Here is a 24,159-nt window from a genome sequence, read left to right on the forward strand (position 1 = left end):
GAGCAGTGTCTGACCTGAATAACAGCTGCTTGATTGTGAAAATGTGCCCTGTCTCTAAGATCGATTATGAATAATAAGAATTGATAAACCTTAAGAAATCTAACATATCAATAATCGGCTTTTTTTACTAGAAATCTTAAATTGTCATTATTTTTGTCCATCTGATGAGTTAAGCCTTTTTCAGCTGATTTTTATAGTTTGTTCTAATTATGAGGGAGGATAGGACCTTTATCGGTAATCCGGGATCGGCTGTTTTTAAGCTGGGGATTTCAGGATTTACCCTTTTGGGATCCGGGAATTCTTTTTTTCGGATTTCGGGACCCCGGGATTTCGTATTTTTAATTCTGGATTTCGGGATTTCGTGTTTTTAAGCCCGGGATTTCGGGATCAGGACCCCTCATATCCCCTTCAATGATGTACTGTTATGATACCACTGTCCCAGGTTAGGGGAGGGTTGGGATCCCGTTAACATGTTTAACCCCGTCACATTAGGTATGTATGTGCCTGTATCAAGTCAAGAGCCTGTAATTCAGTGGTTGCCGTTTTCTTATGTGTAACATATTTGTTTTTCGTGTATTTTCTTTATATAAATAAGTCCGTTAGTTTTCTCGTTTGAACTGTTCTACATTGTTATTTCAGATTTTTATGGCTGACTATGCGCTATGGGCTTTCGTCATTGTTGAATGCCGTACAGTTACCTAAAATTGTTATTTTCTGTGTCATTTTTGTCTCTTGTGGAGATTTGTCTCCTTGGCAATAATACCACATCTTCTTTTTTATATTTATCCGTTTCAGATCTGTTCATCATCCGTTTTGTCCGTTATACGTCCGGTAGAAGTCCGTTTCACATTCGTTCAACATCCGTTTTATCCGTTAGACGTCCGTTAGAAGTCCGTTGGTGAATTTATCTGCCAGACCTCCAACGGATGTATAAAGGGCACGTAACGGATACAAAACGGAAACGAAACGGACGAGTACCGTACAAAACGGACGCCTAACGGACATTTTATCCGTTGGACGTCCGTTCAAAGTTTTGAACATGCTCAAAATTTTTCACCGGACAGAACGGACGTCAACGGATAAGGTAGCAATACACAGTTAGGAAAAAAACTTAAAATTGACACTCATAATTTTTAAACACCCTCTTTCCCCTCCTGTCTAACAAAGAAGGCTTTATATGTGTGTTATGCATGTATATACTTGTGGAAAGAGAATCTTCCATAGATTTGATTTCTAATGGTCATAAGGGTGAAATATAATCCCTTTTGGGTGTAACCATGGCAACAATCTGCATTTCTTAGATACAAAATATAGCAAAAAAGGGGGGTGAACATGTCACAAAAGTCTCCAAAATTTAGTCTAAAGGAAAATTTCAATGAATTACAGTGATACCTTTCCTGAATCCATAGGTTTATATCTATCAAGCGGTCCAAAAAAAAATCATATGTCTTCCTGCTCGTTTTTCTATAAAATTGAATTGAAAAGATCGAGCGCAAAATCTTTGTTGATAAACACTACAATAATTTATGGACCTATGTACGGTACGGATAGGAAAAAACGGACTGTCAATCATTGAAATGGCCTATAAAACATGTTCAAATCAATCTAAATGTTCATATAAACCCACTAAGAAGGCTATATTATTCTTCAATTATCTAAAAATCAATTTTATTGTACAAAAACTTTCATATTTAAAAAATTCACAGGGGCCATAATGCGAAACTAAACTTCTAACTGTGTATTGCTACCTAAAACGGACATGCAACGGATATGAACGGACGTCTAACGGATACGAACGGACGTCTAACGGACATGAACGGATTGAAAAAAAGTTATCCGTTAGGCGTCCGTTCGAGCTATCCGGTAAGGTGTGACCGAGGCTTTACTACATAACATTCGTTACTCTCCGGTAATATCATTGTCATTGATGATATGATTTCCCGCGCTTTTTATATAAAGATGACGAACAGCTCCGAGAGACACAAGAACATTGAGAGCACGTGGACTCCACAGAAACACTTCCGGTAATAACAATTTCGGATTCCACCATACAAAATAATCTTGGATTTTGTGAAGGTCAGGGTTATATTGTGCAAACACAATAAAAGGTAGGACAGTAGTATATATTTGGATTGGATTTTTATTCCGCCACTCAAAAACATGATCTCGAGTAAACGCGGTTGATATTTCAGAAAATTTTGACAAATCATGGTGCCAATTTGAAGTGACGGCGACTATAACAGTTTATCAACAATGGTATCGACACAGTGCACATGCACTTGTCTCTGAAAAAAATACCTGCTGTGTATACTTTAATATAACATAAGGTGCCTAACTCGTATTCTAGTATTTGAAAATTTCTACCGGTCGCGAACTTCCGTTACATTCGATTATACTTTCCTCTATCTAACTGAAACTTGTTTATCGCTATTTTACGCTTTTTTTTTTATTTTACTGACTGAAAAAAAAATTACCAATGTCTTTATAATAGGTAAAACAGCGTTAAACAGATTATAATTGGTCAGCTCAACTCAATTGATTTTCTCACTTTCGCCGTATATGCATCACTGTGTCTAAACCACACCGGCAAAATTTGCTCGGACTCGATGGTATCTAACATCTGGCACAATGACGGAACACCAATAGACAAAAGAAAGGTAGGTTTCTCCTTATTTTTTTATTTTTTTTTATGATATCGAAGAATATATATACATATACAACTATTTTCTATTGTGAGATGCAATATTTTCTACAACCGTTCTATATTAACGGAGAAATAAGTCAAAATGCATGTCAAAATGACGAATTGAGTGAACCTTGCCTCGAAATTGTTTAATTTCTCGTTAAATTGATCACATTGTACGAGAAGAAAGGTACGGGAAGATAGATATTGACACGGAGATTGCAAATTTAGTTATTATGAGCATCTCCATAATTGTACCTCTGTGTATAGAACGAAAGAAATAGGTCATGTCAAAATGGAACTGGCCGGTTTCGTCAATGTATACAACCCGGTTTCGTCATAGATTTCAAAATGCATAACCCGGTTTGGTCAAATAAAAAAAATCATAATTGCATTACATTATAATTGATTATTTAACTTCAGCGTTCAAAAGGAGTTTTGTGGGTCGTTGGAAAACAAGTTCGTTCACCGGACAACGGCTTATTATTTATATGAGTCTCAGATTCAAATAAATGATAAGCAAAAACTTGAATTCCTACTCTTATAGAACACAAATATTTTAATTTACTTTGCATTCCGAAATTTTTTTAACAGCATATTGAGATTAAAGCTCTCTAAATATGCGTTTTCTATATGAGTTATGGGAAAATATGTTGAACATGTTTATACTTGAAATTAAAGTTAACGGTCTTAAAAATCGAAACACACAATTGGTATGTGATTTTCTCGCACAAAAGGATGGACATGCACCTTTATAAGTAATCTAATCATTATATGTATGTAATTTTTTCCACAATCGTTAAAATAAATCTTCTTAAGGATAAACGTTGATAATAAGACAACTGTATATGCATGCATAATCGACATAGAACATGAATGTAGGATTACAACTACCATGCATTAAAATTTTTTTTTTTATCCCTTATTGTAACTATACTGCTATGTACAAATTAGTATAATAGTCTCAGGTCATCGACAAAATTCAATAATAATTATTTTGTTAACATTACTAAAAAAAAAACGAGTCTGTACTGTCGCCGTTGTGTTATGATGATCGTACACTGACGTTGTTCAATATATTTTGACAATATATACGGACAGACGGATTTAGTTTATTTCAAATTGGACGTAATTCGAACAACTTTTACATACCGCCGAGCGTATGTCTATCAACATGAAAAGTTCATACAAATTCCAAGCGACAACAACCCGACCATAGAGCAGAAAACAGCCGATGGCCACAATGGGTCTTCAATGAAGCGAGAAACTCCCGCTTCTGGTGGCGTCCTTTACCTGGCCCCTTAATAAATATTTATACAAGTTCAGTGATAGTGGACTTCATAGTAAACTGCGAATACATGTATATTTATTATATTTAAGGGATAATTTTAACTATGATACAAGTTTTGGCACACATCGCGCGCATTTACTATACAGGCTCTGTCATCGGACGAGTTAAGGTTTTTTCATCATTTTTTATTATTTGTACTTTTGTTGTACTGTTTGTGTCAGCGACAACACTTTGACTCAGTCCATTCCCGAATCACACGCTTGTAATTCCATGGTTGTTATAGCTTGCTTTCATGCAGTTTGTGTGTTTTTCTCATTGTTTAAGGCATACGCTGACCTAAACTTAATTAATTCAACATAATTTTTGTGTCTAAAAGAAAGTTGTCTCATTGTCAATGTTTATGGGATAAGTGGTTACCGTCACTTCTTCTTTATAAGACCTAGATATAAATGACGGTCATGTTTTGCAAACCAACTTTTATTCACATTGAAAATACAAAACTGTCAGATATTGTTTTCGAAAGTTATCTTGAAGTTTCAATTGAATTTGAACTGTACAAAAAATGAATTTGAACTGTAAAAATAATGTGAAAAACATGCCTATGAAAATAAATGTGCCTACCAGAAACGGGGAGAAAGTTACAAATCTCACTGCTATGTTATGGATGCTTAAGTGTGAAAACTCGCTTTAGTGCGCAAGTAACATAGTATGTATAGTACCAAAAAATCTGGCAGGACTGCATGCATGATTAATTTGTGCAGAACAGTATAGACTATAGTCGGTTTGGGACTGTTCGTCAATGATTGAATGCATAAATGTATTAACAATTGATAGTAAATATTGTAAAGTAAGTGTATATAATATAGTATAGTAAATTAAAATTATGGCACAATCAAAACACATCCTTTTATTTTTTATCTTTACATACTACTATTATAAACAAAGAAAATATAATAATGTTACAAAATAATTAGATACCAGTGTTTGCTATTCAGTATTTATATTCCATTTAAAATTAGTTTGAAGTTAAGTGAAATAAGGGATACGCCTTTCATTAGGAAAATGTGTATTATCATAATTAACTATGTCCAAAAGTGCCCGTTTAAAATAGATTTTAACACGCCAAGTTTACTTTACAATAAATATATATTTAAATTCTCGAAAGACAATGTTCAGATCCGTGCCAAAGTTTCTTTTCATAAATTGTTTGTTAAAAAAACCAAAAAAAAACCCGGGTGATATATATAGACGAAACCGGGTGATTGTGTAGTAACAACATTGACGAAACCGGTTTATTTTAATTTGACATGACCCTTTTCTTTCGTTCCATACACAGAAATACAATTATTGAGATGCTCATAATAACTAAATTTGCAATCGCCGTGTCAATATCTATCTTCCCGTACCTTTCTTTCCGTACAATGTGAACAATTTAACGAGAAATTAAACAATTTCGAGGCAAGGTTCACTCAATTCGTCATTTTGACATGCATTTTGACTTATTTCTCCGTTAATATAGAACGGTTGTAGAAAATATTGCATCTCACAATAGAAAATAGTTGTATATGTATATATATTCTTCGATATCATAAAAAAAATAAAAAAATAAGGAGAAACCTACCTTTCTTTTGTCTATTGGTGTTCCGTCATTGTGCCGGATGTTAGATACCATCGAGTCCGAGCAAATTTTGCCGGTGTGGTTTAGACACAGTGTGCATGCTCAATCAAGAAAATCAATCTCATTGGGAGGATAAACGATCTATTAATATAAGAACTATGCATGAAAGTTTCTACAAAATGGTGTAAAACAAGTCTATGTCTATTGTCGGAATCACGTAACAGGCCTACCGAGTATGCCAATCGTATTTATTTCGTCTTATCATAGCCGAATAGAAATGTTAAAGTACCTAAAACACTTTTGAAAAATATTCAAAGCCATTACAGGAAATTTTGAATCATCTTTAGTATTTGAAGCTAACTTATGTTTGGGCCAAATGGAATAACGAGTACACGAACTCTTATTGTAGAATCAGATGTTCTTACATCAACAGTAAACAACTTATTATGTCTATGATTGGTGCTGTTTTCTCGATGCTTAGTTTTGTGACATATATTTTCTGCATTTAAAGTACGAGAACCGTTTAACAATTAATGGAACGGGAATGTTCTACATCGTGTCCGATTCAGCTATTAAATCTGATGTCCATAACGTTTATTTATTTATTTGCTCGGTGATTAACTGTTGTGACAACTTGGATTAAAACGAATATCTTATGATAAATTCTGGTTAAAAGACAATCGCCACAATCAGAAAAATAGATACTGGAACCATGGTACTATCAAAAGTGTAACTAAAATAACAATAGAATAAATAAAATGCCATATATACAAAATGAAAAACCAACGTCCTGATTGATAAAATATCAATAAACGAATACTAAGTATATCAAACAAATAGTTTTAATTTCTTTACTTGGTACAGCCCGGTAGATAATGTAACGGGAATTAACGTATTCGTTAGCGAATGAGCTATACTCCCATAATACAATAGCAAACTTTATCTTACCTCTTATATATTTGTAGGAATATGATTGATTAAAACAACCTCATGGAGACCGTGTATATTCCAAATTGGGTTCAGAGGTGGGGTTTACTGGAATATAGGGTTAATAGAGGTGTTATGTCCCTTTATAAAAACTACACGGTTTTTAGAAAAATCTTAAAAGGTTTTAACTCGAAAAACCTAATGATAAAAAATTGAAAAAAATCATAAAACACATTTAAAGCTAACAAGTTTTTATTGTTGGCGTTTGTTTTCTAAAGGAAATTGAAGACTTGATCACTTTGGTATGCCAATAGTCTAAATACACATGTTTAGATAGTCGGTATGATAAATTCGTTACACAATATGCTGTATATATATAAAACCATGTTTGTGGTTTACCATCTTTGCCGCAAGTTTATTGTTTTCTATTTGGTATTGAATTAATAAATAGAGTCACTGATCAATTCATTTGACAATCGTCAATGAAATTCAGCAGGGTTTAAAAAAACCAGTTGTTCGACCTGTTAGTCATATGCGGTTTGTTAAAATATACTTTTCATTTTTTTGGTCTTTTTGGAAAATGTTGTTTGTGCTGTATTTAGACCCCTCTATAACGAAATTTGTTTTCCATACACACGTATAAAAATTACGTCTTTCATCCAAGGCAGGTTGTTTTCAGCTTAGACTGGCATATACATATGGGTCAATTTTAAATTGGGATTCGAGCTTCGCTCTCACTCAATATGGAACTTACTAACCCAATATAAATGGTATAAGGTCACTAGTACACTATGAAGTTAATAACATACATGTGTTTTATTAGAATAGGATTGACAGAAAAATTATAATTCGTCATCTGAGTCACTGTGGTGGTTGCATTTACTTTAGTTCATCAATGCAGCCAATACTTTGAATTGCATATTATGAAAAATATGATGTCTATACAAATTTTGTCTAATGAAAATACAAAACAGCTTTGCATCTTAGGTTAAAATATACATTTTTAGTTTTTAACAGTGAACAATTTAATGTACAATACATGTTTATTGTAGAACCATGTTGACATATACAATAAGACTTTTTACATGTAAGCTATATAAAAAGTAAAATAACTACAACAAATAAAAAAAACTTAACTCCAAGGAAAATTCAAAACGGAATGTCCGTTAACAAATGGCCAAATCAAAAGCTCAATACACACCAAACGAATTGAAACAACTGTCATATTCCTTGGTAGAATAATTTCTTTATGTAGAAAACGGTAGATTTAACCAAGTCTTATTGCTAGTTAAACCGATTACTTGTATGGCAATCGTATAAAATTCCATTATATTGACAATGTTTGAGCAAAAAAAGACATAATACGTATTACTTTTGTTCATCTATTCGTTCATACCCTATTGAAAGCTATCGGTATGGCAGATGAAAAAAGTACAAATTTATTTTCGATCAAAACCTGCTGTATTCACTATTCCCAAATTTGCTATATTCACTTTTCAAAAATTCTGCAGTACACGATATGAAACACTGTATTGTTCAAATGGCACTCGGAAACACATATTCTATTTTACATGCCGTTGTAAAGGCGAATATGCGAGTCTGTGTGTAAATCAGCTCCATTTGATACGAAGGATGACAACATTTCACTTGTTCACTATGTAATCACTTTGTTTTGATTAACTTATTCTTGAATAGTTTTTTGAAACATTCGCATATCATCTTTCTCATATTTTGACTCATTATTAAGTACACTTCGAAATTTAAGGAAAACCCAAATGTCATTAAGAGATAACTATAAGGTGCAGCAGTCGCTTGAAAGAAACGAGAAATTAAAAATGTGAATGTACGTTGTAACCACATAAGATAAAAGATCGATTCTGAACAAATAAATATAATACATATGATAACTACAAGAAGTGCAGATCGCTTATTTCTTGTGCGAGTATAGACTGTGTTGCCTTCAAAAGTTTTCCTCAGAATAGTAAGTTTGCAAGATATATAGAGAGTTCCTGTTACCATGATAAATATGGCACATGCGTACACAAATGTTACACCCCAAGATGATATTTTTATCCAAAAATCAAATCGAGTTGAAAATTTAGCACAGCACAATCCGGCTTGATTAGGATATAAGTACAACGAAGCTTTCAATATTCGAGGAAAATATAGGAACATCGAAATGATAGATGTCACTCCGATACTTATGTATGAGAATGAAATGTGTATAATTAACACTGGACACTTTTAATTTGCAAAACACTCATTTGCAAATCCGCCGCCGCCTCAAACAAGAGCTACAATATCATGTATATAACCAAAATGTGCGGAATTACATGGGATTCAATAATTTCATTGGTTTTATACTGTTACTTTCATATTTATTTTGCAATTTCAATTATAAAAACATGGGATTTTCAATATCCCATGGGACAGGGCAAAATCCCATGGGATTTACCATTATCCCATGGGATTTTGGTTAAATCCCATGGGATTTTTTTTGGTCCCATGGGATTATTGTAGTCCCATGGGATATTTGTTGTCCCATGGGACAAAAAAAATCCCATGGGACTATAATTATCCCATGGGATTTTTAATATCCCATGGGACAAAATAAAATCCTATGGGATTAAAATTATAAATATATATATATAAATATAAAGTTATGTGTATGTTACAATGAATGCTGTTTGGTAGTAAAATGTTTTAAATGTATACGAGTTTTTTTTATATTTTTTATATATACATATATATAATTATTTTTAAATTTTGTCACAAACATGTTTTTTATTTGTTTATATGACAATAAATATTATTCTTATTTTGGAATGTATAATAATAATATTTTACAGTCAAAGAATAAAGTCCTTTCACTGAAACAAAATGATGAAATTTCTAAATAAATGAAAAAATATTGTTTTGAAATCTTTGTCTTGTTTATTCTATTATGAAAAATAGAACTGAAAAAATATTTCATATTCTGACTGAATAGTTCACTCTTTTCATGAGGTAAGATTTTCTTTGTTATAGGTTCATTGCAATACTTGTATAGGCAAACAATTTGAATTATATATAACTTTGTGGTGTACATAATAGTATGCTTATAATTGCAAATTTATAATATAAACACTTTTTGTTAAAGTTTTTGCTTTCTTTATTCACAGCTTGCTATGTACAATTATTCAGTCCACTATATAAGAGTGAAGTCAATAAATAATTTCATTCATTAGAATATTCCTGCAATTCTTAGACAAAACATTTTTTCAATCTGTTCTTCAAAGATCTTCCTCTGTACACCTTTATTGAATGGAGAGATTCAAATGAGAAGACAAAGCAAGTTTATTTGGACAACAACATTCTAATATCTTGTTCATTCGTTCCATCTTTCAATTGATAATTACATTGTTGTATTTATATGATCAAGTTCTTGTGCATCAATGATCGTGATGATATGACTCCTTTTTGTTTATAGTCATCATGTTGAAATTTCCTCTTTCAAATAAATGTAGGAAAAAACATGTTCCATTTCAAATTAATAAAAAAGTCGCACTATGGAGAAAAATATCAGCTTTAAGTTTTCCGTTCAGTATTGATCTGTGAATGATGACCATGAAAATCCAGATTTCTGACCTACAAATACACAAACTCAAAAATTATCAGTGAAGAGATCAATAAAATGGCTATTTTATCATGTTTATGATTAATATGATAAACTTTCATTTAAATATTCAAGTACTAAATTACAGAAATCGCTTAAATTTTATAATAGTTTAGTTCAAGTACAGCTTATTTAAAATTATAATAAAAAATATAGGCCACCGATGAGTTAAATAAGATATTACATTTTTAATGCCAAAAAATGGCTTTTTTGCACCAAAGGGAGATAATTTGGAGCTTTTTCAATGATATATGCATTTTAAAAGTCATCTGGGGCCAAACCGAATTGATTGTTTTGAATGATTTGGTGTACCATATGATAAAGATATAAATTAATTGAGTTATGAAAAAAAAATATTAAAACATTTTTCTGAAATTGTTATACCCTAGAGCCTCCTTAAATGTCATTTGATCTCTATTGGAGAAATGTCTCATTGGAAATCAGACTGCTAAGTGTTTCTTATTTTTATATCAACCCAGCCATATTATACCTGTCTAATATCAGGAGCTTGTACATAGTTCAGTGGTTGATGTTGGTTCATACCCGTCATTTTTATTTTTCATAATTTTTTGTTTTTATAAATTAGTCTGGTATATTTGACGTTTGAATTGATGCTCTGTTTCAAATTTGGTTAGTGTTGACTTTTATAGATTACTATAACATGTATAGGGTATGGGTTTTCTCATTACTTACAGGTCATCAATGGCCTCTAATAAGTAATTACAATGCTTACATCCACTAAATTGAACTCTGATGGATAGTTTTCTCTTTCATCATACCACATCTTATTTTAATAAATATTTAATTATTATTCAAGGACAAAATTTTTTATAACAGTGGACTTACCATTTAGGCTTTGTTGACCTCTGTAAATCTTATTTTGTTGATAATTTCTTCTGTTTATAGTTTCCCCTTTATCTTTCATGTTCTTGCCCTACACATAAAAGGGTAAACATCATTTAATGACAAAAATAACTACTACATGTATTACATAATTAGTAGGCAACTGAAAATTTTGTCTTATTTGTATATAACATCAACTTACTCATCATTCTTGCTGTTCAATATCATGAATATTATCATTATTCTATGAATATGAGGTCACAGTAAAATTAACCTTGGCAGGCAGACATCTTTTTTTATATGATACCTTGTAGTCATTCCATACAACAAGTAGACCTATGCTTAAAAAATCTAAGGCCAAAATTAAAAATATGTTTGTTTCCCCTCCCCCCACACGGGTCAAAAATAAGCGCCCGGGTCAAAAAATTATTTTCCACAAAAAAATCGAAATTATTTTTTTCCTGAAAATAATTTGTTTCCATTTTTGGAAAGTGCTTGAAAGCAGAAGGATTGATAATCTAAATAAATACACTCAAATTGAGCACAAACAACTGATAAGTGGCCTGGACTGGACAAGTCAAACCATTCATGTGACCATGCTATGACAATCACATCCAGTTAAAAAAAACTAGAGGCTCTCAAGAGCCTGTGTCGCTCACCTGTTAATGTGTTTACTGATGTCAGCCATCTTCGTTGGTAGGCGGGGTCATTAGACACTTTTTTTTTTAAATAGATACCCTAGTATTATGATTGTGGCCAAGTTTGGTTAAATTTGGCCAAGTAGTTTTAGAAATGATTTTTATACAAGTTACAAAAATGACGAAAAGTTGTTCAATATTGACTATAAAGGGCAATAACTCCTTAAGGGGTCCTCTAACAATTTTGATCATGCTGACTTATTTGTAGATCTTACTTTGCTGAACATTATTGCTGTCTACAGTTTATCTCTATCTATAATAGTATTCAAGATAATAACCAAAAACTGCAAAATTACCTTAAAATCACCAACTTTAGGGCAGCAACCCAACAACAGGTTGTCCAATTCAACTGAAAATTTGTGAGGGGATATATCTTATTCTGATGGACATTTAAATCTTGAAAGATTTGCCCTAAATGTCTTAGTTTCAAAGATATAAAGCAAAACCTGCATTTTACCACTATGTTCTAATTTTAGCCATGTCGGCCATTTTGTTTGGTAGGCTGAGTCATCGGACACATTTTTTAAACTACAAACCACAATGATAATTGTGGCCAAGTTTGGTTAAATTTGGCAAAGTAGTTTCAGAGAAGAAGATTTTTAAAAAAGTTACAAAAAATTATGAAAAGTTGTTAAAAATTGACTATAAAGGGCAATAACTCCTTAAGGGGTCGACTGACAATTTTGATCATGTTGACTTTTATTTGTAGGTCTTACTTTGCTGAACATTATTGCTTTTACAGTTTATCTCTATCTATAATAGTATTCAAGATAATAACCAAAAACTGCAAAATTTCCTTAAAATAACCATTTCACAGGCAGCAACCCATCAACAGGTTGTCCGATTCGTCTGAAAATTTCAGGGCAGATAGATCTTGACCTGATCAACAATTTTACCCCATGTCAGATTTGCTCTAAATGCTTTGGTTTTTGAGTTATAAGCCAAAAACTGCATTTTACCCCTATGTTCTATTTTTAGCCATGGCGGCCATCTTGGTTGGTTTGACAGGTCACGCCACACCTTTTTTAAACTAGATACCCCAAGGATGATTGTGGCCAAGTTTGGTAGAATTTGGCCAAGTAGTTTCAGAGGAGAATATTTTTGTAAAAGTTTACAGACGACGGACGCAGGACGACAGACGACGAACGCCAAGTGATGAGAAAAGCTCACTTGACCTTTCAGGTCAGGTGAGCTAAAAAAAAACTGCCTTCCTGGTCTGTTTACAAAGGGTAGACCCGGGGAGGGGAAACAGACATTCTTTTAAATGTGGCCTGATAAAATGACAAAACCAAGAAAACTTATCATTGACCAAAGAACAATAAAATGCGGTCATGGTTTATATATGAATCTGCCATTCAGACATGCACACCTTACAATTGTTTCATATCTACCAAATATAATCTACCTGTAACTTTAAACATATGATAAACTGACAAAACAATGCAGTGTTTCATTGACCAATGAACCATGCATGAAAATGAGGTCAAGTTCATATAAAATATGACAGACAGCTAAGTGCATCTTACAATTATTTCATTCACTAAATAAAGGGGCCTTATTGCTTACAGTATCCGGAAAATTGACCAAACCACAAAAACTAAATATTTTTAAAGTTCCTTATACCCTGCCAATTTGTTATGGTTGTGCCTGTTCCAAGTCAGGATCCAATAATTCAGTGATTGTCGTTTGTTTATGTGTAACATATCTGTTTTTCAATTTTTTTGTACATAAATTAGGTTGTTAGTTTTCAACTTTCAACTTGGCTATCATGTGTAAAATCATACAAGTGTTGGGAAAACAGGAAGTTGTCGAGTGATGAATCTGAAAATGCATCACACGGTATAGCTGACTTATTTAACCCTGAAACCAAATTTCAGAAATCCTTCTATTGTAGTTCCTAAGGAAAATGGGACGAAAAATATTCATCTGACGGACTGACTGACGCAAGGATGGATGGACAGACAGGGGTAAAACAGTATACCCCCCCTTTTTTAAAGTGGGGGCATAATTTTAATACGGGGCTATAAAAACCCATGCAAGATGTCAAAACAAAAAGAAGTAACCTAATTCTTACTTGTTAGGGGCTATTTATTTATTGTCGGTTATACATATAACAATACAACATATTAAAGGTCTGTAGAGCTTTTATCCGACATACATATATATGACAAGCACAATACATTTGTACATGAAACATAAAGCTCATCACTGAGATAGTAGTCTCAGATAGAGGGAGGCGGGGTCAACCAAACTCCCCTATTCAATCTGAATGCAGGACAGAAAGTCACAGTCAAAAAGTCACACACTGTCACAGGACAAAAAGTCACAATTTAGTTTTGAGATTATTTTTCTTTGAACAAGAAAACACTCTTTTTGTATTTTTCTTGAAGTTTTATACATGAACATGATGTAGCAACTTTAAATTAAAATTTATTAAAAACAAATAAATCAGTGCATTAGGTTTGCGCACATTACCATTACATTTGCGCACAAAAATCATTACGTTTGTGTGCAGCTTTTGATTACATTTGCACGCATTTTTTAACATGTAAATATAAAAAAAAAGATATAGTATAATTGCCTTTTACAGCTGACTATGCGGTATGGGCTTTACCTCGGGCTTTGCTCATTGTTGAAGGCTGTTTGGTGACCTATGGTTGTTAATATCTGTGTCATTTTGGTCTCTTGTGGACAGTTGTCTCATTGGCAATCATACCATACCTTCTTTATATTGGCTTATGGTTGAAGGCCGTAAAGACCTCTAGTTGTTAATGTCTGTGTCATTTTGGTCTCTTGTGGACAGTTGTCTCATTGGCAATCATACCACATCTTCTTTTTTATATTATGAACAATTTCCTAAAATTAAAAATGAATATATGTAATAAAAAGAAGATATTTCAAAATCTTTTTTCATTGATATTCAATCAATTGTCAACAAATTGTTTGTGACTTTTTGTCCTATTAACTTTGTTACTTTATGCCTGAGTTTGACATGTGTTTGACTTTTTGTCGGAATGTCCTGTGACTTTCTGTTTTTGCAGAAGTCCAGGGAGTGTTAAAAAATCACATGCGCAAGTTGAGAGTCAACACTTACACAGGGACTAGTCTACACAATACTTTTTCAGAATGTCAGCAAAAAAGAATCACTGGTGACAGGGGAGTGTAACCGATGAATTGATCCTGAATCAGATAAGATTTTCCCGGTACGGCTAAACACCGCTCAGGAGGACCTCCTGGGTGCACACATGCAGGGCATACAAAGTGCACTCATGGCAGACCCTATATAGTCGCCGTCGTATCTGCACACATGATGGATGTATATATTCGTTATAGATCGTCATACACTTCTCATTTTAGAGTTAAATTTGCAAGCAACCTCTTAAGATTCTAAAATAATAATGCTACTAAAAATATATTATTTCCCCCAATTTTCGCAATTTTTTCGCCATATAAAATATTTAGGCGACTGTGCTTTTAGTGAATATAAACGATGACGAGGCCTCACGAATAAATATAAATATGAAATATACTGGAACATCGATTAGCATAGATCAAGCAGCAAAGTAAACTTCCACATAAATCTCGAAGTTATTTACGCCGGATAATATAGACTGTGCTCCTGAATAAAGTTGTCAAATACATTAATTTGTGTTTTTTACTTCTACAAGAAATTTGATTCAAATGCTAATTACGCACCATTTGCTGAGCAGAGAATCATTCTAAGCCAGGAACCGTCTATACTAACTGATAACAGTAAGAATAGAAAGTCTCTGTAAAAAGGCAGTAAATACTAACAGAACTGTATTAACTTAATGATACATGTACATCAAGTTCCAGCACCTCACCAAGCACCCTTGCCTTGCATACTGAGATGGCAAACTGGTGTGTGTCAGTATTTTAATATAAAACTGCGTAGGTTCATATCGTTTGATTCGACGTTTGTTTGGTTATTTTTTAAGGATCGTTGTAAAATTATATCTAAATCTTTGTTAAAATACGATTTTAAATTGTTCAATTCTTTCTATTTCATAATTTTGTCAAAGTCTACTTTTTAAAGTTTTAAATTTTACAGAAAAAATGAATATTCCAATTTGATTTGAAGAAAATCTTTTTGAACTGTCATGACATGGTGTTGCAAAGCTGATTACAGGTAACTATAACATACAGTAATTTTCCATTACGACAGTGCGTGTATTCTCGGGTGTGTATAACGTATAGTTTTCTAGAGAACATCCTGTCTACGTGTAATACAGATTGATGACATTATACAACATTTCTTTGGTCAAATGTGATAAGGTATCTGTATCCATTCCCTATTTCAACACCACTAATTTTTCGAAGAAAAAAAATCAAAAAAAAAAATTATATGAAATTAAGAAGAAAAGTAGCAAATATAAACTTCAGTAATTGCGCATTGAGTAAACATAATTCCAATATTGCATGAACAAATCCGTGAGAAAACGTATATATACATGTATGAATAAAGATGTGTTTTAAAAGACCTATTGGCATTATTTCACACTAGGACCTAAGATAACTAGAACTAAGCAATGGTTGATCCAGAAATTTTCATATGTGGGGACTCATTGACTGCCTTAGAGGGGTCACGTCCAGTCATGCTTCCGTGATTCCCTATATAATCTACCATTTGTTTCCCAAGATTTAGGAGGGGGGCTGGTACACACATATATATATAAATATACCTCTGCGGCGGAGCCAGCCATTTGAAAAGAAGGGGGTCTCAACCCAGGACAAAAGGGGGAGGGGGTGGTTCCAACCATATGTCCCCATTCAAATACATTGATCGTTCAAAAAAAGGGGTGGTTCCAACCCCCGAAACCCTCCCCCTGGATCCGCCACTGATACCTAGTATGCATATAATTAAGAACAGCTTTGAATATATGCATATAAAATAATGATACGTTTAAAAACCGTTCAGGATCTCCTGGTTGCACACAGGACATTAAGTAACTTAGGACATGTATATATAATAGTAAGAGTTCAGGGTATACATTCGATAACTAACATATTTTATAATTTTGTAATTTTTGTTTTGATAAAATCAGAGACATATAATACGTGTTAAAAGTAGTATTTTAATATTCAGCCCCATTCATCTATTTAGTCAGACGTCAGTCGCTACCTTGATATACCCTATCTTTTGTTAAATTTGTCGGGTAACTTATGACAATAAGCATTTGACGTCTTGAGCCGAACAGTTTTATCATTTTTACACAATTTAATCTACTGTGTGATGGTTCATATTCTGGACGCCAGTCTTTGCTCCTTTGTAATAAATCTACATACCAAAAAACAAATATGAAGCTTAGAAATGGAAAAATATTAAATACTAAACTCGTTCAAAGGGTATCTACACGTCTCAATCTTCAGAATCGCTTATCTAAAAATACGACCATAGCTAACGTTTTTAACAATAAAAATCGTGGTTACCCTTCTATCGATAAGTGTCATGCCAAAAAATGACTTACGTGTCCCCGTCTTTCCACCAACAATACAGTAAGGTCCACATTTAATGGTCGCACATTTTCTCTAAATTTTGAAACTGATATTACTTGAAAAACAAACAGTATTATTTATTTACTCACATGAAACAAACCGGGATGCGGTATTCAGTACGTAGGTGAAACTGGGCGATATTTATCTAAACGCACGCAAGAACACCTGTATCGTTTTAAAAGACCCAATAAATTCAAAAGTATCATTTATCAACATCTTAAGAAGCACAGTCATCCTATTAAATATTTAACAGTTCAACCTTTAGAAGTAGTAAATAAGCAGCCTGGTGAATCTCATTCCAAGTTTGTACGATCACGAAAAATAAATGAATTAAATTGGATTAAAAAATTACAGACAGTCTACCCTCTCGGTCTTAATGATAATATCATGGGCATTGGCAATATATCAAGAACCGATTCTGTTAACATTTTGGATATAGTTTCTAAAACTGTTCGTAAAAATCGTTCTCATGGACGCAGAAAAAATCGCAATCAAAGAAAATTTCGGACCAACCATACAGATATTTCGGACCTAATTTCCATTTCAAAAAACAACGGCAGACATTATCTGTTAACCAAGCTTTGTTCTTTACCTATAAATAAATTAAATAAAATTTTAGAGGATTGCAACACAATTTCATATTACAGTCCTAAGTATGAAATTGTCCAAATTATAATGGCATATTGTTATTCTAAACTGTTTCCAAAAATTGATCGCCCTGAAGATCATAAAAAACATTTTATTAAAATAAAGTATGTCAATAAAGGTTTTGATTTTGTAAATATTGCCGGTATTTTTAACGACCATTCTGTTAAAGACCAAATTCCTGGATATTTTGATAATACTGAACTCCCTCTCATTTGTTATATTTACAAGAAATCTACCCGAAAATATGTGTTTAATTATAGCCAATTGTGTAAAGATGTAAATATCACTGAAAATACACCTATGTCGTGTAATTGCAGTAATTCAGAATACACCTATGGACCAATTTCCCATGTTATAACAGGAGACCTTAACATCGTTCACGACCGAGAGTTAAAATCATTCCTCAGTAAAGGACCTAAATATCGTCCCCCGTCAACTGTTAACTGGAATGAGTGTCGTAATATCATCAACGACTCACTCCGCGCCTACTGTTTGAAATGGGTAAAACGGGAAAAAGCTGACAAAAAATCTTTGGACTCTTTTTTTAATTCAGTAATGAAGATAGTTGATATTCGAATACAACATTTTAAAGAACATTTTACCCTCAACAAAAACTATAAAAACCCTATTTCGCGTATCAAAAATAAACTAACAGAACTAGCCAAGGAATTTGTTTTTGTCCCGGCTGATAAAGCTGCTAATAATATCATTATTGTTTGACGTAAATTTTATATAGAGGTTCTGCAAAAGGAAATCACGAATTCACCAACATTCCAACTGACTTCATTTTCAGAAAACGACATCTGTAACAAACATAAACTTTTAGCTACTTCTTTACAAGCAGAACCAAACACAATGAAAGTCCCAACTATGTACTGGCTTCCGAAGCTGCACAAAAAACCTTACAAATATAGATTTATTTCATCTTCCAGCCATTGTTCAACTACTAAATTGTCTGTTTTACTTACTAGTACACTTGGTACAATAAAAAACCTGATAATAAATTGTTCAAATAAGGCCTTTGAAAATAGTGGAATTAATTACTTTTGGAGTGTCAAAAACTCGTTGGAAGTACTTGATAAATTGCATGCATATATTGGTGATTTTGAATCTGTTCAAAGTTTTGATTTTTCTACCCTATATACCACTTTGCCTCATATTCTTATTAAGAAAAAATTCACATCCCTAATTAACTGGGCATTTAAAAAGTCGGAATGCGAGTACATATGTTCAAACTCTTTTAGATCATTTTTTAGTAGCAATAAACAAAAGAACTATGTCAATTGGACATGCTTTGATACTATTTATGCACTTGAATTTTTACTTGATAACATTTTTGTTCGCTTTGGAGATTCCGTATATCGTCAAGTTATTGGAATTCCAATGGGGACTAACTGTGCACCACTTATTGCGGACCTGTTTTTGTATTGTTATGAGTTACAATTTATGACTAAAATTAGCAAAGACCCATCAAAACAACATTTGATACAAAAATTTAACAATACTTTTAGATATTTGGATGATATATTGGCTCTAAATAATGACGACTTCAGTATGTATACTAAAGAAATTTATCCTGTAGAACTTACTTTAAATAAAGCTAATGATAACAATGACCACTGCCCTTTCCTCGATCTTGATATCTATATCATAAACGGGAAGCTTAATACAAAAATTTATGATAAAAGAGATGATTTTTCATTTCCTATTGTTAATTATCCATTTTTAGATGGTGACGTTCCCTTGTCACCATCTTATGGTGTTTATATATCTCAACTTGTACGATTCGCTCGTGTATGTAACAATGTATTAGATTTTAGCGAGAGAAATTTATGTATTACTGAAAAATTATTACACCAGGGTTTTCGATATCACAAACTGGTCAAAACATTTACTAAATTTTATCACCGGTATAAGGAAATAATTCGTAAATATAACTCAACATGCAGACATCTTATACGTTCAGGTATTTCACATCCAAAATTTTATGGAAATATTCTTTATAAAGCACAAAAATGTCAGTATTCTCCTCAGAAACTAACAAAACCTTTAAATAGACTTATTAAAAGGGGATATAGTTACGATACTGTTGTCAGGTCATTAAAGATTGCATATTTTGGCTTTAACATTGATTCACTGATAGGGTCTTTGCATCGGAACTAAACACATTTATTTCTAAAAAAACAGTTGTTGGCATGACACGGGTTATGTTCTTCTCATATATTTTATGATAGTATGATACTAAACCCCTAACGGGAGGGATTGTACCTGATATTCATATGATGAAGACATAATCTTTCAATCAGTTTAATTGAGGTCTGGAGCTGGCATGTCAGTTAACTGCTAGTAGTCTGTTGTTATTTATGTATTATTGTCATTTTATTTATTTTCTTTTGTTACATCTTTTGACATCAGACTCGGACTTCTCTTGAACTGAATTTTAATGTGCGTATTGTTATTGTTTTACTTTTCTACATTGGCTAGAGGTATAGGGGGAGGGTTGAGATCTCATAAACATGTTTAACCCCGCCGCAATTTTGCGCCTGTCCCAAGTCAGGAGCCTCTGGCCTTTGTTAGTCTTGTATTATTTTAAATTTTAGTTTCTTGTGTATAATTCGGAGTTTAGTATGACGTCCATTATCACTGTACTATTATGCATATTTTAGGGGCCAGCTGAAGGACACCTACGGGTGCGGGAATTCTCGCTACATTGAAGACCCATTGGTTGCCTTCGGCTGTTGTTTGCTCTATGGTCGGGTGGTTGTCGCTTTGACATATTCACCATTTCCTTTCTCAATTTTATGTATTGAGACATATATAATACATGGACATATAATACATGTGTCTCTGAAAAAAATCAAACCATCTTTAAAGAAGTTATTTCAGTTTGAATCGACTGTCTTTTGCATTAGAATTCCAAAACGTTAATGTTATTTACAAATGCCAAAACCTGCAAGAAAGAAACATTTATATTCGGTGATTTTTACACTAAACGTTTTCGTACTTTGTTTTAAAAATATTAAAAAGTACATGTACATCGTTTTTTCAAGATTTGTATAGTAACTGGTTTAATTAAGTCCCCTTGATGAAATTTAAATTGCGAGACGCTAATTAATAAACTATGATCTATCTATCGGCATGTGTCATTATTTGGGATACGTCACGGATGACCGATGGTCATATTCAATACGATATACCAATCATCATTTGAATTTGGGCAATTGATCTTTAATAATTAGGACTAATTGGTGATGGCAGAGAATAAGTCGCTGGTGATGGTTAAAAACATATAGAAGTAAACTTTGCAAAAAAAAGGTTTCCTCGGAAAAAATTATGAAAATATATGAATATGCTAAATAATTTTTTTTTACGAAATAATAATTAAAGACGTTTAGAAATAACAAATTTTCACAGTTGGGAAATTTTCAATTCAAGTTATTTCATTTTGACAACGTTGAAAAATATAGATCTTATTATATGTTAAATGTGGGCCGCTTGGAGATCAACTTGTGAAACCCTGCATAATTAGGGTTTGTCTACTTTCGTCTTTTTATATTACCAAACATTCTATAATCAAGGATTTGTACAAGGCCTTGTTATAATGAATATTATCGCCAATATCACCATAATTAAATAAAGAACAGATACAATATTCGCCTAAAGAGTTTGCCATCTAACAATTCAAAATGAAATGTTGAGTCGAAACTGAGGTACCAAATCTATAAAAAGAATCACTATTTTAGTCGAAATTAAACTGTATATAATATTCTTTTTTTCAAAACTCCTGAAATAATTTAACATTCACTATAGAGAGCTTACATATGCAAATCTGTTTAAAAGTATGTGAGCGTAAATAAAATTTGTTTATTACCCCCCCCCTTTTTTCCTTCTATAAAATTTAATTGTAAACGATTTTCGTTCTTAATTTGTGTTTGCTCATTAACTGGGGTTCATGCTGTCAAAAAAAAAAATGTCTCCTTGTGTAAAAGTTTTTGATAAGAAAAAATTGAAGCTTCCAGAAGAATAACGGTACGTCTAAACACCGCTTGAAGGACCTCCTGATTGCACTCATGACATACGAAGTGCACTCAGGACCCTTTATAGTCATCGCACACAGGATGGATGCATATATTCTTTATACGCTGCTTATTTTAGAGTTAAATTTGGTAGAATTTGTAATTCTTAGAAAATAATAAGGGCACGTGTCACTGATTACACAACTACTGAGCCATGAATTATCCAATCAACAAAATTAATTGGATTATCTTTATTGTTGTTTTATACATTGTGTTGTTAGTACAGTGTGACCATGCGGGAAGTAATATTGTGACGTCTAGAATGAATATCACGATGTTTTAAGATTTTCGTCTTTTATTAAAATTTCGTTCCATCAATTTTTAAGTTTTATTCTTAATTTTATTATCATGTCCTGGACCAGTTATTTATTCTTTGCACGAGTTTGAAAAGGGAAATAATTATAAATGTTCATACTTTAAAAGAATTTATATTAATTAAAGTTTTGTATATGGAATCCGTTCTAAACGGTAAAAGCCGTACTTTTCAAACAATCAAACTCATATACATGTAGTTAGATGTTATTTCTCATTTTTATCGAACTTGTCCAGGAATTTTATTTTTGAGTTATACGAATATTTTAAGAAATCCGTTTTTATTAAGTTTTTTTTCTCTAATTAAAGTCGTTTTGTCCAGTTTCACAAGCCTGAAACGAATTTCAATGCGAAAATAAATTCTGAAAATGAACTTGTCTCCGTTTTCGTCTCCGTTTTTTGATTGTAGTAGCGAGAAATTTAAAAAAAGAAGATGTGGTATGATTGCTAATGAGACAACTATCCACAAAAGACCAAAATGACACAAACATTAACAAAGAAAGACTATTTCGAAGACAGTTTATTGACACGAAATCCGTTCAAACCACGACTAAGTCTTCGTGCACAGATTTCCGTTAAGGTTAAACCAAGGAGGTTATATTATTATAATATAACCTCCTTGGTTAAACTGAATATTGTACATAATTGTCTTCTCTTGTATAATGGTTTGTTGAGAATAAAGATATACAAATGTAATAAAATTTGATATTCAGTCAACATTGTGTTTGTTTAAAAACTAGATTTAGAGAGAGAGATAGAGAAAAGAATCACACTGAAAAACAAAAATCGAACTTGTTACAGAAAAAAAAACGCAACTATAAAATAATTTTCTTTATTCGTGAACTGCAAAACACAACAAATTAATTTACCCGTCATCATGAAAAATAAACTGAAAAAGCACATCGAATGAGATATATGTTTTATTTTTTCTATATGCAATTCATGTTAAAGGTAAAACTGAACTAAACAATACAATTCCTAAAAAACAATAAAGATAATCCAATCAATTTTGTTGATTGGATAATTCATGGCTCAGTAGTTGTGTAATCAGTGACACGTGCCCTCATTATTTTATAAGAATTAACATATCTATCTAAGTTCGATTCAGGCGCGGATCCAGAGGTGGGAGGGGGGTTCCGGGGGGGGGGGAACCCCCCCTTTTTTTTGGCCGATCAATGCATTTGAATGGGGACATGTAGTTGAACCCCCCCTTTTTTTGCCCTGGGTTAGGACCCCCCCCCCCCTTTTTAAAATGGCTGGATCCGCCCTTGCGATTTCAACTTCTACCAAAATTTAACTCTAAAATAAGAAGCGTATAACGAATATAAACATCCATCATGTGTGCAGATATGATTACGGTAATGGGTCATGAGTGCACTTTGTATGTCCTGAGTGCACTCAGGACGTACCCGAAGAATAAATCATTTCCTGAACCTAAAATACATTTATCTGTAATTAAAGAAAATTCGCCTAAAACATTCTCTCATATATTTAAACAATTAATTGTAAAATAATTAATTCAACGTCGGACTTTCTGTCTGTTTACTAATACTTTTCTTGTTCAGTTTAGTTTATACCCATAATAGATGAACGGAAATAAGTACTTTTTTTTAGGAAAATTTACAATTAGATGAACGGAATTAAGTACTTTTTAGGAAAATTTACAACTCAAATTTTCAAAAACAAAATTCTACACTTTTTACCTGGATGTTTTTCTCTGTCTCGAAGCCGCAACCTTTGACCCCGTATCAAACGTAGCGACCAACACCTCACATGACGTATTCTCGATGTTGAGGTATTGACAATATACAATCACATTTATCAATATACAGCAAGTAAGTAATTTGGTGTTGAATGCCAGTAGATCAGAATTTGTTAATTGAACTTTACC

General features: G+C 32.6%; 1 long non-coding RNA gene across 1 annotated transcript; it reads right to left on the bottom strand.

The window, feature by feature from the left end:
• Positions 1–9,430: 9,430 nt before the first annotated feature.
• On the bottom strand, positions 9,431–15,260 carry LOC139519446 (uncharacterized). The gene is made up of 3 exons (XR_011663590.1): positions 14,810–15,260; positions 11,021–11,108; positions 9,431–10,146 (listed from the first exon to the last, which is right to left on the bottom strand). It is a non-coding gene; the product is annotated as an uncharacterized lncRNA (long non-coding RNA).
• Between the last annotated feature and the right edge of the window lie 8,899 nt (positions 15,261–24,159).

The sequence above is a fragment of the Mytilus edulis genome, chromosome 4 (assembly GCF_963676685.1).
Source record: "Mytilus edulis chromosome 4, xbMytEdul2.2, whole genome shotgun sequence".
Classification (NCBI taxonomy): domain Eukaryota; kingdom Metazoa; phylum Mollusca; class Bivalvia; order Mytilida; family Mytilidae; genus Mytilus; species Mytilus edulis.